The 15,810-nt window shown below is 46.6% G+C and overlaps 1 protein-coding gene across 2 annotated transcripts in view; it reads left to right on the forward strand.

Annotated features, from left to right (window-relative positions):
• Positions 1–15,810, forward strand: part of LOC122946757 (gamma-aminobutyric acid receptor subunit beta-4-like) — a 454,454-nt gene that overhangs the window by 53,447 nt on the left and 385,197 nt on the right. The gene's annotated exons all lie outside the window — the stretch shown is intronic.

Consider the following 15,810-nt stretch of genomic DNA (forward strand, 5'->3'; position numbering starts at 1 on the left):
TCCCAAAGATGCTCTATTGGGTTGAGATCTGGTGACTGTGGGGCCATTTTAGTACAGTGAACTCATTGTCATGTTCAAGAAACCAATTTGAAATGATTCGAGCTTTGTGACATGGTGCATTATCCTGCTGGAAGTAGCCATCAGAGGATGGGTACATGGTGGTCATGAAGGGTTAGTTTATATGCCAGCCCTCAAGAGAAAGAGACATTACAGAACGTTTAATGGTCACAAAGTGGATTGAGGAGCATGTGCTAGAGAAGGTAACTGTATGCATCCTGGCTTATAGGCTTCTCTGTATGTGGTGGGAGCAAACAAGCTTCAGGCTTCCCAACAAACTAAAGGGCAGAAATAGCCCTCTGTTCAGAGACTGTAATACCCTGAGGATACTGTGGATATAAGTATATATTTGGAGATAGTGATCTTGCATCCCTTTAGGCCAAAAAAGTAGTGATTTTACAAAAACTAGCCTCCATATACTGCCTTGGGAATTGCTTATGTCAGCTATAAAGACTGCATTTTATGTGTACAGTGTAAGGATGAGTGAATCCATTCTAACTGAATTGGATTCGGACTGAATGTCTCTGAATCTTCAGATTCCAACAAACCTGAATTTTTTGCTTCGGGCAAATATGAAAGAGAGACTAGTATGCTAATCGGGGTTTATTGGCAACATAGTATATCTGATTCCAGCAGACAGACATAAGATGTGCGAATTTTCATATTTTTTGCCAGAAACCAAGAGGAATGTTGGTTGGCTTATAATACTCCTCATGCATACTTGGCGCCTTCCATAAGAGAGTAGATTGCATGTCTCTTTTGCAGAAAAATATTATGTGGAGCTACAAGCGCAGCCATAGATAAAAATAATGTTTATATGTAAAAAGCACTGATTGAAAAAATGAGCAGATAAGAAAACTGATCTATGAAGCAAAAGGAGATATGTAGAAATACTAGAGACAAGCAAGTCAACTCTATCAATATGGAATTCATCCAAGAAAAATAGCTAAGCCAGCCTTACACCTGCAGCTACAAGCTCTTTCAGCACAAAAGCTCTTTATCAGAGCAGATACAATTAGCTTTTCTGGTTCAGAGGCCTTGGGTGGACCTATGACTGGGTACCAGTTCTATTATGGAGACCACTTAGTATATGTGATAACTATTGTATGCTAGACAACGTTCAACTTAGTTTTAAAGGAAAATATATGCAAATTAGAATTTCTAACAGCTGGCATTAGAAAGAATTACTTAAAAAAAAAAAATTGTCAGGAAAGATTATTTGCATAGCTTTGGTTTTTTGGGGGTAAAATATTCAAAGAAAGGTAACTATTTCTGATGCCAAATGATGTTAGACATGCTAATATGCACATTAGGAGTTGTACTGTACTTTGGGAAGGGTGAAGCCACTGTTGACTAATATAGAATAATTATTATGTATTATCAATATGGTCTAATTGACTTATTAATTGTAAAATGTTTATTGTAAGATTATGAGATATCGTGAACCGGTGAAACCTACTGTATCAACTTTCTCCTAAGATACCGTTGCAATTCTTTAGTTAGCCGTATGCCAAATACCTCCTAACCACATTTTAGAGCCTTATCCTTTCTCTCTCTTCTGTATGAAGCTAAATAAATATTTCCTTTCCTATAATTAAACTGGAGTTCTAATATCAAAACGTGTCAGGTTCTTGAGGTTTGTCAAAAAAGTACATTGGAGAGACTATATAACCAGAGCTGTGGAGTTGGAAGTGACAACTAGAAGACCAGCTTGAAAACTAAAATATATATTAATATTGTATAGTTGATTTTTTTTATTGTAATATCTTGCATAATTAATTTCATAGGAAATTAGGAAAATTTCTGAATTTTATGTTTTGTCAAGCTAAAGCCATTGTTTATCAAAAAAACTGTGAGAACTTGGATGTTGAAGCAGCAAAATAAAATCAGTCATCACCTCTCTTTTGTTTTCTCCTCTCCCTTAGACTCCATAGAGCTTAGTTAAAGGGCATCTGTCAGCAGGCTTGTACCTATAAAACTGGCTGACCGGCTCCATGTGCACTTGGCAGCTGAAGGCATCTGTGTTGGTCCCATGTTCGTATGTGCCCGCATTGCTGAGAAAAATGATGTTTAAATTTATGTCTATGAGCCTCTAGGAGAAACTGGGGCATTGCCATTGCTTGTAGAGGCTCCACAGTCTCCTGAATGAATGAATAACTTGTAGAGCGCTACAATTGCGAACTAAATCGCCTCAAGGCGACTTTGCAGCCATTGTCGACCTGTGCCTTCAGAAGAGGTAGGTCTTGAGCTTCTTCCTAAAGGCCAGATGGTTTTCTTCTGAGCGGATCTCCGCGGGTAGAATGTTCCATAGCCGGGGTCCTTGGACTGCGAACCTTCATTCGCATTTTGATTTGTAGCGGCTCTTGGGGATATGGATGAGGTTCTGGTTAGCTGACTGGAGGGGGCGACCTGGGGTGTAGTGCTTTATTTTGTCGCAGAGGTATTGGGGGGCTTTCCCTTGTGTACATTTGTGGGTGAGGCAGAGAGTCTTGAATGTGATCCGATCCTTCACGGGTAGCCAATGGAGGGTCCTCAGGGACGGGGTGATAGATTCCCAGGGTTTTTTCCGTTATCAGTCTGGCGGCTGTGTTCTGGACGACTTGTAGACGTGAAATTTTGTATTTGGGAAGTCCTAGGGTAGAGGGAGTTTGCGTAGTCGAGTCGGGAATTGATGGTTGTTCCAACTACTGCTGCTGCGTCTCCTTCAGGGATGAAGGGGATGAGTCTACGCAGCAGGCGAAGAAGGTGGTGGCTACTGATCCTATTTGTGCATCCATTGTCGTGTCAGAGTCAAAGATGACTCCGAGGCTTTTGGCTTTGGTGCTGGGAGTGATGGTTTGTCCGAGGTGGGTGGCGTGCACGTCATGCTAGGGTTTTTGTTTCGGTTTGCATGGAGGAAGAGGAGTTCTGTTTTGGAACCGTTAAGTTTGAGGGAGCTCTCAGTCATCCAATCGTCGATCAATGAGAGGCAGATTTCCAGGGCGTGATATTGGTCTTTTTTGTTGGTGAAGCATAGGTTAAGGTTGGGTGTCATCAGTGTAGGAGTGATAGAGCAGGTCCTGGTTGCTGATGATTTTGAGGAGTGGTCGGAGGTAGATGTTGAAGAGCACCAACGACAGGGGTGATCCTTGAGGGACTCCGCATGGGATTTTACGTGCTTCTGAGATGAAGGCTCCTAGTTTCACTTTCTGGGATCGGTTCTCCAGGAAGGATGCGAACCAGGGTAGGTCAGAGTCTGCGACTCCGGCTACTTCTGTGATACGAGTGAGCAGGGTTTGGTGGTCTACTGTGTCGAAAGCTGCGCTGAGGTCCAGCAGCACCAGGAGGCATGATTCTCCTACATCTTCTGCTTCAAGGGCATCATCACAGATTTTGAGGAGCGCCATTTCTGTCCCGTGGCCAGGGCGGAAACCAGATTGAAGTGGGTCCAAGAGTTTGTGGGTGTCCAGATAAGGGTTGTAGCTGTTGTACTACTGCTTTCTCGATAATCTTGGATATGGTGTTGAGGCTTGTGACCGGTCTGCGGTAGTTTGGGTCTTTGGGGTCGTGGTTGGGCTTCTTTAGGAGGGGTTTGATTATGCCTTGCTTGAGGGAGATTGGGACTATTCCTTCTTTGAATGACTGGTTTATGAGGTGTGTTATGGTGGGTGCCAGAATGTCGGTGCATTTTTTCAGAAGATTTGTGGGAATAATGTCAACTACTCCTCAACTATGGCACTCTTTGCACTTTAATTGATATGGTCAGACAGCGAAAACATCATCACACATGTTTCCTGAAGCCATGTAGAGTATTTCAACAACAAACTTTATTCAGACACAAAAAATATAACAAAGGTTATAAACTGTCATATCTATATAGCCTACAGATGGCAGTAAACATGTTAACATGTATAAATCCTAACATCCTCCCTTTCTTGTGAAATTAAGTAATATATAACATAAGATGATTGGATAACACAATACATTCCAATGTTTTATATAATGTGGTCTAGCATACAAAATCCTTATATCTTGTTGGTGTCCTAATAACCCTAGTTCTAGTACGTCTTGGTGTTGAAGGAGCTTCACATTGTGGCATATGATCACCAACCCTGTTTCTTCAGGAGTTGTCTCATCTGAAGATGTTCCTGGTGTAATCACTACACTTTTTTTCATGTCAGATTTGTCATCCATAGTCCTTTGAAAATTCCTGTTTCTTCTGTACAACTGTCCATTTGCTTCCACTTTATAAGATCGTGGAGAAACTTTATCCAAACAAATACCTTGTCGCCAAACTCCATCTGTTGACGAAGGCGATGGTTGTATGCGCACTGGCTGACCAATGCTTAGTTCGGGAAGTTCCTTGGCTCCTTTATCATCGTATGCCTTTGCTTTTTTGTGAACACTCGAACACTCCTTTTATAACCTTTGGAAATAGTAGTTTCTGAGCAGTTGGAAGTAAAGTCCTGGTCCTTCTTGACATTAGCCGTTGTGCAGGACTACTGCTGGTGCCTTCTGATGGGGTATTTCTCCAGTCAAGAATCGCATTCCAGATATCCTTGCCATCTCGTTTAGCTCTCTTTATTAGTGTTTTTGCTATTTTTACAGCAGCTTCAGCTTTGCCGTTGGACTGACTGTGATATGAGGATGATGTAAGATGTTCAAATTCCCAGTCTCTAGAAAATCGCGCAAACTCTGAGCTGACAAACTGTGGTCCGTTATCAGTAATTACAGAATCAGGGATTCCATGTCTGCTAAAATGTGCTTTGCAACAATCTATAATGGTTTTAGAGGTGGTATCAGAAACTTAATCAATTTCCCAGAAATCTGAATAAGGCTATATGCACACGACCGTATGTGTTTTGCAGTCTGCAAATTGCGGATCCGCAAAAAACAAAGGATGACGTTCTGTAAGGCTACATGCACATGAACGTTGTTTGTTTTACGCGTCCGTTCCGCTTTTTTTTGCGGATAGGATGCAGACCCATTCATTTCCATTGCCCTGGCTAGGAGTCCCAACAACTCTCTCAACAGAACCAAGTGTTCTTCCATGGTTTCTTATGAAAGAGCAAGTTGTCCACGTATTGCAGAAGACATTCCGTCCGTGAAAACAAGCTTAGTACGGCCGCTAATGCCTGGTGCAAATACGTGGGACTGCTGTGGAACCCCTGGGGGAGCACACAAAACATGTACTGTTTGTCCCCCACCATAAAGGCAAATTTGTACCTGCAGTTCTCTGTAAGTTCGATAGAAAAGAACCTATGGTTGAGAATATGCGACTTTTGCAGCTTATTCTGGCCATGATGTTGGGAGTCTGTGGCACCACTGGAGTGGACATTGGGGTGTACTTATTAAGGTCTATGGTGAGCCTCCATGCTTTGGTGTCCTTCTTCTTTACTGGCCAGAGGGCATTGTTGCATTTTCTGGTGGAAAGTGGTATTGGCGTTGAGGTGGAGGGTCGGGACCTTGTATATCCACCTTAACTCCAATTAGTCTGCCACAATAATTTTTGCTCTGGGCCCACATATCGGGATGCTCATACACAATAGGCTCAAGGTCTGGATTGTGTGAGACCTCAGGCCATTTTTGTTCGACTATGTCATTAGAATTTTCTATTGCTGGCAAGGATGGTCCCAGACACTGGCGTTGAATGACAAACACCTTGGATTGTCTGGGCCCCTTCCATACAATACAGTTTGCCAGATCTAAGATCCACCCATTTTGGGTCATTACGTCGGTTCAGATGATGTTGTCAGAACCGGGGTAATACCACATTAGGATCTTAAGGGTCATGTATCTGGAAAATCTGGACAATAACCTCTTCAATTCTGTGGGCCTTCACCACACACTGAGGGCTGTTGGGGTGTAAATCATGTTTGATGTTGGTAATGGAAATTTCCGCACCAGTGTCAAGCATGATTTTAGTATCTTGTTCTTTTTTCATGGCTGTTATGTGGGGTCTCCCTGAAGAATCCAGTATGATGGGACATACTGGCGCCAGATCTTTAGGGAACCCTGATCTTCAATCAATTTGTACCAGACTCCCAGTGGGTACCTGTTAGCTACATACTGCCACTTGTGGGTTCTTACCCTGAACACTTGGTGTGGAATCCATGGATTCCACGCCCTCTACTGTCTGGGCTGGGGTATTCACAATGGCCACACGCTTAGGTGCCTGCCCTTGTGAATGTCCCAGATTTTTCTCAGCCTGTTCCCCCACTGATTTGGCATAATTGGGTTTCATCTTGAAACCATTATTATTGCAATTTTTTTCCGGATTATCACGATTATTTCGGAACCATTGTGGACAATTCCTCTTTATGTGCCCGTATTGTAAACACAGAAAGCATCTAATGCTTCCTGTCTTTTCTAATGGCGGGGCCGTGGGGTGAACAGTTGAATTAGATTTGGTGTGCCGTACACGTTCATCTTGAGATGTAATGTGTACAGGCGCACGATCCCTCACTTTAAAAGATTTTTTATTGTGCAGTGTATCCTTTCTACACTGCTCAATAATCATGGCCGCATCCGTGAGGGATGGCTCCCTAGCTGCACTCAACTGGATTGCATTATCAAGGTATAGGATCTTTTCCACAAGCATACGGATCATACCCTGTGGAATTCCATATCCTGTGGAATTCCAGTACATAGCTTCAAACCGACTACACAGAGACAAGGGCTCATTATGTATAGTGGGTTTGAATTTAGTCAGGATCTCCGGAGTAACGTCCCAATGGCCCGTTGCCAGTCTCTTGAGTATGGAGAGACGTTCCTCCTTATCATGAAACTGTTTTGGGTTGCGTCCTCCCAGTTACATCATACCTTTGATTCAGGTGTGTGGGTAACCATAATTTGAATAACTAAATACGATATTCAGGAGCCACTGAATATTTGTTACAATGACCCTCGAAGATATCGCATGAAGTGAACTGATCTACATTGTGTCATGGTCTTACCTTCTCACTGTTCTCCTTCGTTTGACATGTGCTGGCGGCCATCTTGGTTTCTGGGTTTCTTGTAGCCTCCCACCCTGCGGCTCCTCCTTCCCACTGGGAGGAGCTGGATGCCTAGCTCATACATATAGAAGGTCTGTGGCTTCAGTTCCTTGCTTGGTCCTCCTGTGTGCACATGCTTCAAAGACTGCTGCTGCTTCTGGTTCCTGATCCTGGCCTCGTCTGACTACCCCGTTGGTTCCCGATCCTGGCTTCGTCTGACTACCCCGTTGGTTCCTGATCCTGGCTACGTCTGACTACCCTCCTGGTTCCTGACCTCCGTCTACGCAAGACCCTGCTTCAGTTTAGCCATCCGTTTGGACTTTAGCTACGGCTTGATTTTCAATAAAGCCTTCTTATTCCACCTATCTCTGTTGTACGTCTGGTTCATGGTTCCATGACATTAGGACCAAGCCATGAATTCTGACGGTACAGGGCCATCCTCGCTACCTACGCTGGTTGCCAGACTTGATCAGCAGGATCACCTGTTGGGTCGGTTCGCTGTGGCGTTACAAACCCTGCTTGAACGCACGGCTCATTTAGCTTCCGTTGCCGATGGGTCGGTTGTCGCTCCTGGGCCCGCTCCTACTGCCGCTCCGGTTGTTGCGCCAGAGTCTACCCCGACACCTGTTGCTGCACCTGCAGTGTTTCGGGGTATGACCGGTTCTGCCCCCCTTCCACAGCGCTTTGGGGGAGAGCCAACTCAGTGCCGAGGTTTCCTTAACCAGGTGGCCATTTATTTCGAGTTGCTGCCACATGCCTTTCCTACTGAGAGATCAAAGGTGGGCTTCTTGATCTCGCTGCTCTCGGACAAGGCCTTGGCCTGGGCCAGCCCTTTATGGGAGAACAACAATCCGGTGGTTGCCGAGTTTTCCGGTTTTGTTGCTTCTCTTCGGAAGGTATTCAATGTGCCGGCTCGTGCTGCCTCTGCTGCGAAGCTCCTTATGTCCATCAGACAGGGTTCACGATCCGTAGCTGAATACGCCATTGAGTTTCGTACCCTGGCAGCAGAGGTGGGCTGGAATAATGAGGCTCTGGTCGCTGCTTTCTCTCATGGTCTCTCGGATGCCTTGAAGGATGAGATTGCAGCCAAGGACCTACCAGTGGAGCTCGAGTCCCTTATTTCTTTCCTGATTTTGATTGACACCAGACTCAGGGAGAGACCTTCCTTTAAGGAGAGCCTGCGGAGGCCTTCTAACAGATTGGCGCCTACGTTTGCTGTCCCACCCGTGCCTCCCTCTCCTCCCACGCCTCCTGGGGATGACTGGTCTGGGGGTCAACCCATGCAGCTGGGGGTTGCTCGCCTGTCCGAGGGGGAGAGGGTACTCCGGAGACGCGAGGGCCGATGCATGTACTGTGGTCTCGGTGGGCATTTTCGGTTGGCATGCCCGAACCGTCCGGGAAACGCTCGCACCTGAGATCCTGTCGGGGGCAGATCTTGGGTGGAGTCTCCTCGTCCCCGGTTTCCCGTGTTGACAAACCACTGATTACTGTTGTCCTCTCCTGGGTCGGGGGCTCGGTGACGACCCAGGCGTTGGTGGACTCTGGTGCTGGTGGCTTGTTCATTGATAGTGTGTTCGCCGCCGCCAATTCCATTCCTCTGCAGCCTCGAGGTTCCCCACTGGCTCTTGAGGCGATAGACGGCAGACCCCTTCTGCCGCCACACGTGACTCAGGAGACCCTTCCAGTGGGGATGGCCATTGGTGCCGTTCACAGAGAGTCGGTCTGTCTCCAGGTCATTTCGTCTCCACACTACTCGGTGGTCTTGGGGTACCCCTGGCTCCAGAAGCATAATCCGACTTTCGATTGGAGATCGGCCGAGATCCTCTCGTGGTCACCGCAGTGTGGGGCTAGTTGCATCCATGGGCCTGTCAAGTTGCTGTGTACTTCCTCGGACTCTCTGTTGCCTCCTGAATACGAGGAGTACCGGGATGTATTCGATAAGGTGCGTGCGGTTGCCCTACCTCCGCACCGCCCATACGATTGTGCCATAGAGTTACAATCTGGTGCCGTTCCTCCTCGTGGCAAAGTCTATCCACTGTCGGTAGCGGAGAATGAGGCCATGGAGGAGTACGTGAGGGAGGCGCTTTCACGCGGACACATTCGCAAATCCTCGTCCCCGGCAGGGGCTGGATTTTTCTTTGTGAAAAAGAAGGGTGGTGAGTTGAGGCCTTGCATCGACTACAGGGGTCTCAATCGCATCACGATCAAGAACGCTTACCCGATACCCTTGATTTCCGAGCTGTTCGATCGCCTCAAAGGGGCCACGGTCTTTACCAAACTCGACCTGAGGGCGGCATATAACCTGGTAAGGATCAAGGCGGGCGATGAGTGGAAGACCGCGTTTAACACCAGGACCGGTCATTATGAATCCTTGGTTATGCCCTTTGGGTTGTGCAATGCGCCCGCAGTCTTCCAGGAATTCATCAACGATGTTTTCCGTGACCTGTTGCAGCAGTGTGTGGTGGTCTATTTGGATGACATCTTGGTATATTCTGCATCCATGGAGGCCCACATTCTGGATGTCAGACGAGTGTTGCAACGCTTACGAGAGAACAAGCTGTTCGGTAAGCTTGAGAAATGCGAATTTCACCGATCCCAGGTAACCTTCTTAGGTTACATCATTTCCGCTGAGGGGTTCTCCATGGATCCTGAGAAGGTTTCGGCTGTCTTACAGTGGCCCCAGCCCAGTGGGCTTCGTGCCCTGCAGCGCTTTTTGGGCTTCGCCAATTATTATCGGAAGTTCATCAGGGACTTTTCCATGCTAGCCAAGCCTCTTACGGATCTGACCAGGAAGGGCAGTAATCCTCAGGTCTGGCCGCTCGAGGCCATCCGAGCTTTTGAGGCTCTAAAGTCCGCCTTTGTGTCGGCTCCGATTCTGTCGCATCCCAACCCTGGGTTGCCTTTTGTCCTCGAGGTGGACGCGTCTGAGACGGGAGTAGGCGCCCTCCTGTCTCAGCGTAGAACACCAGAGGGTCCTCTGCTTCCTTGTGGGTTTTACTCCCGGAAACTGTCTTCCGCAGAGTGCAACTATCAGATTGGTGACAGGGAGTTGTTGGCCATCGTGCAGGCCCTTAAAGAATGGAGGCACTTGCTCGAGGGCTCGGTGGTTCCGGTTCTCATCCTGACGGACCACAAGAATCTGACCTACCTCTCTGAGGCCAAGAGATTGACACCACGTCAGGCCAGATGGGCTCTGTTCTTGTCACGTTTTAATTACGTGGTCTCCTACCTACCCGGCTCCAAGAACATCAGAGCGGGTGCCTTATCACGGCAGTACTCCGAGCTGTCCGGGGAGGAGTCGATTCCGACTACGGTCATACCCCCGAATCAGATCCTGGCTGCTATTCGTACCAGCCTGACCTCTCCTCTGGGTGAGCAGATTTTGGCGGCTCAATCTGGTGCTCCCTCTGGGAGACCCAACGGCAGATGTTTTGTGCCTGAGGAGTTGCGCACTCGGTTGTTGCGAACCTACCATAACTCCAAGGCCGCGGGGCACCCTGGAAAGAATCAGCTGTCCTGGGCGGTTTCACGTCTGTTCTGGTGGCCTTCTCTACGTTCCGACATCGCCGCATATGTAGCGGCATGCTCCGTTTGTGCCCAGAGTAAGTCCCCTCGGCACCTTCCGTTGGGCCTTTTGCAACCCATAGCCACCGGGGAGCGTCCATGGTCACACCTGGGGATGGATTTCATTGTGGACCTTCCTGCATCCCGAGGCCATACGGTCATTCTCATGATTGTGGATCGGTTTTCCAAAATGTGCCACTGTGTTCCTCTCAAGAAGTTACCCTCTGCACAAGAGTTGGCCTCGATTTTTGCCAGGGAGGTCTTCCGGTTGCACGGTTTGCCCAAGGAGATTGTGTCGGATCGGGGGAGTCAGTTTGTGTCCAGGTTCTGGCGCGCCTTTTGCTCCCAGTTGGGGATTCATCTCTCTTTCTCCTCGGCCTACCACCCTCAGTCCAATGGGGCCGCAGAACGATCCAATCAGGCCTTGGAGCAATTCCTTCGTTGCTATGTCTCCGATCACCAAGACAATTGGGTTGACCTCCTGCCTTGGGCTGAGTTTGCCAGGAACACGGCGGTGAACTCTTCCTCTGGGACGTCTCCCTTCATGGCCAATTATGGGTTCCAACCTGCCGTGTTACCGGAGGTATTCTCTCCCCAGGATACTCCGGCTGTGGAGGATCACCTTTCCGTCCTACGTACTTCTTGGGTACAGATCCAGAGGTCCCTTGAGGTCTCTGCGCAACGCCAGAGACTCCAGGCTAATCGCAGACGAGCGCCCGCTCCTTCCTACCAGGTCGGAGACCGTGTATGGTTGTCCACCCGCAACCTCAACCTTCGAGTGCCCACTCCCAAGCTGGCGCCTCGCTTTGTTGGTCCCTTCCGAGTGCTTCACAGGGTAAACCCGGTAGCCTATGCCCTTGCGCTTCCTCCTGGCATGCGGATCTCCAACGTGTTTCATGTCTCCCTGTTGAAGCCATTGGTGTGTAATCGTTTCACTTCCTCGGTTCCTCGGCCCCGTCCGGTCCAAGTGGGCAATCGTGAGGAATATGAGGTGAGCAATATCCTGGACTCACGCCTGGTCCGCGGTCGGTTGCAGTTTTTGGTCCATTGGCGTGGTTATGGTCCAGAGGAGCGTTCCTGGGTTCCCTCCACAGATGTCCATGCTCCTGCGTTGCTCCGAGCCTTCCACGCACGCTTCCCTCTGAAACCGTTCCTTACTCCGCGGAGGAGGGGCCCTTGAGGGGGAGGTACTGTCATGGTCTTACCTTCTCACTGTTCTCCTTCGTTTGACATGTGCTGGCGGCCATCTTGGTTTCTGGGTTTCTTGTAGCCTCCCACCCTGCGGCTCCTCCTTCCCACTGGGAGGAGCTGGATGCCTAGCTCATACATATAGAAGGTCTGTGGCTTCAGTTCCTTGCTTGGTCCTCCTGTGTGCACATGCTTCAAAGACTGCTGCTGCTTCTGGTTCCTGATCCTGGCCTCGTCTGACTACCCCGTTGGTTCCCGATCCTGGCTTCGTCTGACTACCCCGTTGGTTCCTGATCCTGGCTACGTCTGACTACCCTCCTGGTTCCTGACCTCCGTCTACGCAAGACCCTGCTTCAGTTTAGCCATCCGTTTGGACTTTAGCTACGGCTTGATTTTCAATAAAGCCTTCTTATTCCACCTATCTCTGTTGTACGTCTGGTTCATGGTTCCATGACACATTGGGACCGTATTTTGGGATCTCCTTGCAGATCCGTAACAGGAAATGTATCCTTTCAATACTGGTGTGGTTAGGATAAACTTCCTCCTGTCTTTCAGGACGCATTGGCGGATTGGAAGTGGTATATTGCCAATCACTTGTCCATCCCCATGTGTTGTCCTGATTCTGGATACGGCTGCTATATCTGTTCTCCATAGGTGTTGGAACTGTAGCGTCCGTTCCACCTGTCCCCTAGTGTCTAGAGCGCCGGATGTTTGATCCGTGGGAGACATCGGCGCCGTTGCTGCTGTCTCTCCCTGTGCCATTCCCGAAACGCAAACCTGTTTCGTGGGCAACATGCCGTTAGCATCAGGCCGTGATAGATTCGAGATTACCTGCTGCAAATCCGCAATGGTCTGCGTTTTTGCAGCCAGGTCCTCTCGAAGTTGATCAATAAGTGCATCAGTTGATGCTGCACTGTTCTTGTACTGATTTATCTCAGTGTACAGTCTGAGCATCTCTTTGTCCATGTCAGAGAAGAAACTCTCCATTTCCGAGAGTCTAGACCTTAACACACAAATTTCTCTGCCCTTCTCGACTGTATACTGGGCCTTTTCTTAAGAGTTGAGATTCTAACGTGTGTACTTGTTTGATGTTCTCAACACAACAATTGCAGTGAAAGTCTGCAGTGTTGGAAACTTCCTCTGCCTTTCTTGTGTTGGTCAGTGTCTCTGTATGTTCTGGCTTCCAAATGGTATCCTCAAAGGTGTGCACCAATTTAGCTAAAATTTGGAGCCGTTTGTTAGTTTTATTGAAGACACTTTTGCTGATACATACTTTATTGTGAGCTTATGCCTGGTCCAACAAAGCGGACCATAGCAGCTCTGTAGATTTGCAAGTGGTGGGGATGATGGAGTTGAACGTGCTGTGTTTTGCTAGGTGTTTCAGTGTGGAGAAGTCTATACTTACTTTTTGCTGAAATGCCCTCTTCTTTGGAGCTGTCCTTTCTGGTCTTTTGTTCCCTGCTTGGAGGAGGTCCTCTAGTACCCGGAACGCCTTCTCCTGCCAAGCCGGACTTCTTCTGAACAGCTCAAACGGCCATGGTTCTCTCTAATGGACTGTATGAGACTTCTTCTGTGAACGTTTGCACGTGTTAACAGTCGTGAAAGGCAACACCGTTATACACCGTTATTATACACAAAAAAATAAAAGATTTAGGTTCTTTGCTGTAAATCTTGCCTTGTGTTTAGCCCTGATTTAAAAAAAAAACGCATTATCTGTCTGAACTATCAGGCCCTGGACGCTCAGAAACCGCTGTCCGCATCACTCTTGCCTGATTTTCTTCAACAAAGCTAAACTCCTAGCAGTGGGCCTGGCTCGCCAATGTTAAAGGAACTATTAATTATTAATATTTTTCATTAATATTAATAATCATAAAAAGGCGTGAGTCATCTATTGATGATTCCGCCTATTTATACTATAAATACTATCTTCCTTGTTGCCTTTACTTTGAACTGAACTATGTGCAAATTACTACTAAGTTGACGACTACTACAATAAATGACTATACGCTGTACTATGAATAATAACTTATTTAATACACAATAACAAGTCTACAGTCTAATTATTGCTATAACTATATATACAGACGTGGACAAAATTGTTGGTACCCTTTGGTCAATGAAAGAAAAAGTCACAATGGTCACAGAAATAACTTTAATCTGACAAAAGTAATAATAAATTAAAATTCTATAAATGTTAACCAATGAAAGTCAGACATTGTTTTTCAACCATGCTTCAACAGAATTATGTAAAAAAATAAACTCATGAAACAGGCATGGACAAAAATGATGGTACCCCTAGAAAACACAGAACATAATGTGACCAAAGGGACATGTTAATTCAAGGTGTGTCCACTAATTAGCATCACAGGTGTCTACAACCTTGTAATCAGCCATTGGGCCTATATATATGGCTCCAGGTAATCACTGTGTTGTTTGGTGATATGGTGTGTACCACACTCGACATGGACCAGAGGAAGCAAAGGAAAGAGCTGTCTCAAGAGATCAGAAAGAAAATTATAGACAAGCATGTTAAAGGTAAAGGCTATAAGACCATCTCCAAGCAACTAGATGTTCCTGTGAGTACAGTTGCACATATTATTCATAAGTTTAAGATCCATGGGACTGTAGCCAACCTCCCTGGACGTGGCCGCAGGAGGAAAATTGATGACAAATCTAAGAGACGGATAATCCGAATGGTAACAAAAGAGCCTAGAAAGACTTCTAAAGAGATTCAAGGTGAACTTCATGCTCAAGGAACATCAGTGTCAGATCGCACCATCCGTCGTTGTTTGAGCCAAAGTGGACTACATGGGAGACGACCAAGGAGGACACCATTGTTGAAAACGAATCATAAAAAAGCAAGACTGGAATATGCCAAACTACATGTTGACAAGCCACAAAGCTTCTGGGAGAATGTCCTGTGGACAGATGAGACAAAAATCGAAGTTTTTGCCAAGGCACATCAGCTGTATGTTCACAGACGAAAAAATGAAGCATATCAAGAAAAGAACACTGTCCCTACTGTGAAACATGGAGGAGGCTCTGTTATGTTCTGGGGCTGCTTTGCTGCGTCTGGCACAGGGTGTCTTGAATCTGTGCAGGGTACAATGAAATCTCAAGACTATCAAGGAATTCTAGAGAGAAATGTACTAGCCAGTGTCAGAAAGCTTGGTCTCAGTCGCAGGTCATGGGTCTTGCAACAGGACAATGACCCAAAACACACCGCTAAAAACACCCAAGAATGGCTAAGAGGAAAAAATTGGACTATTCTAAAGTGGCCTTCTATGAGCCCTGACCTCAATCCTATTGAGCATCTTTGGAAGGAGCTGAAACATGCAGTCTGGAAAAGGCACCCTTCAAACCGGACACAACTGGAGCAGTTTGCTCATGAGGAGTGGGCCAAAATACCTGCTGAGAGGTGCAGATGTCTCATTGACAGTTACAGGAAGCGTTTGATTGCAGTGATTGCCTCAAAAGGTTGCGCAACAAAATATTAAGTTAGGGGTACCATCATTTTTGTCCATGCCTGTTTCATGAGTTTATTTTTTTACATAATTCTGTTGAAGCATGGTTGAAAAACAATGTCTGACTTTCATTGGTTAACATTTATAGAATTTTAATTTATTATTACTTTTGTCAGATTAAAGTTATTTCTGTGACCATTGTGACTTTTTCTTTCATTGACCAAAGGGTACCAACAATTTTGTCCACGTCTGTATATTTATATCAATGGACATATAAATATATATACTTTTAGATGCACACAGTAATATATTAACAACACTATCATACACCTAACTACACTAAACACAATACAATATCTTTCACAATTCCAACTCACAAACTAACTAAGCATAACAGTCACACACATAGCAGCGCCCACCATCCTGGCTCTATACACTGTCCCTACTGGGTATAGAAATGGTTAATTACAATCAAGGGTTAAACAGGATGGTGGCACTGCAAGGGTTAATATATGCAGGCCAGGGATATAATGCTGGGGCTGCTGGGAATGCAGGGGTTAATG

The sequence above is a fragment of the Bufo gargarizans genome, chromosome 9, assembly GCF_014858855.1.
Source record: "Bufo gargarizans isolate SCDJY-AF-19 chromosome 9, ASM1485885v1, whole genome shotgun sequence".
NCBI lineage: Eukaryota > Metazoa > Chordata > Amphibia > Anura > Bufonidae > Bufo > Bufo gargarizans.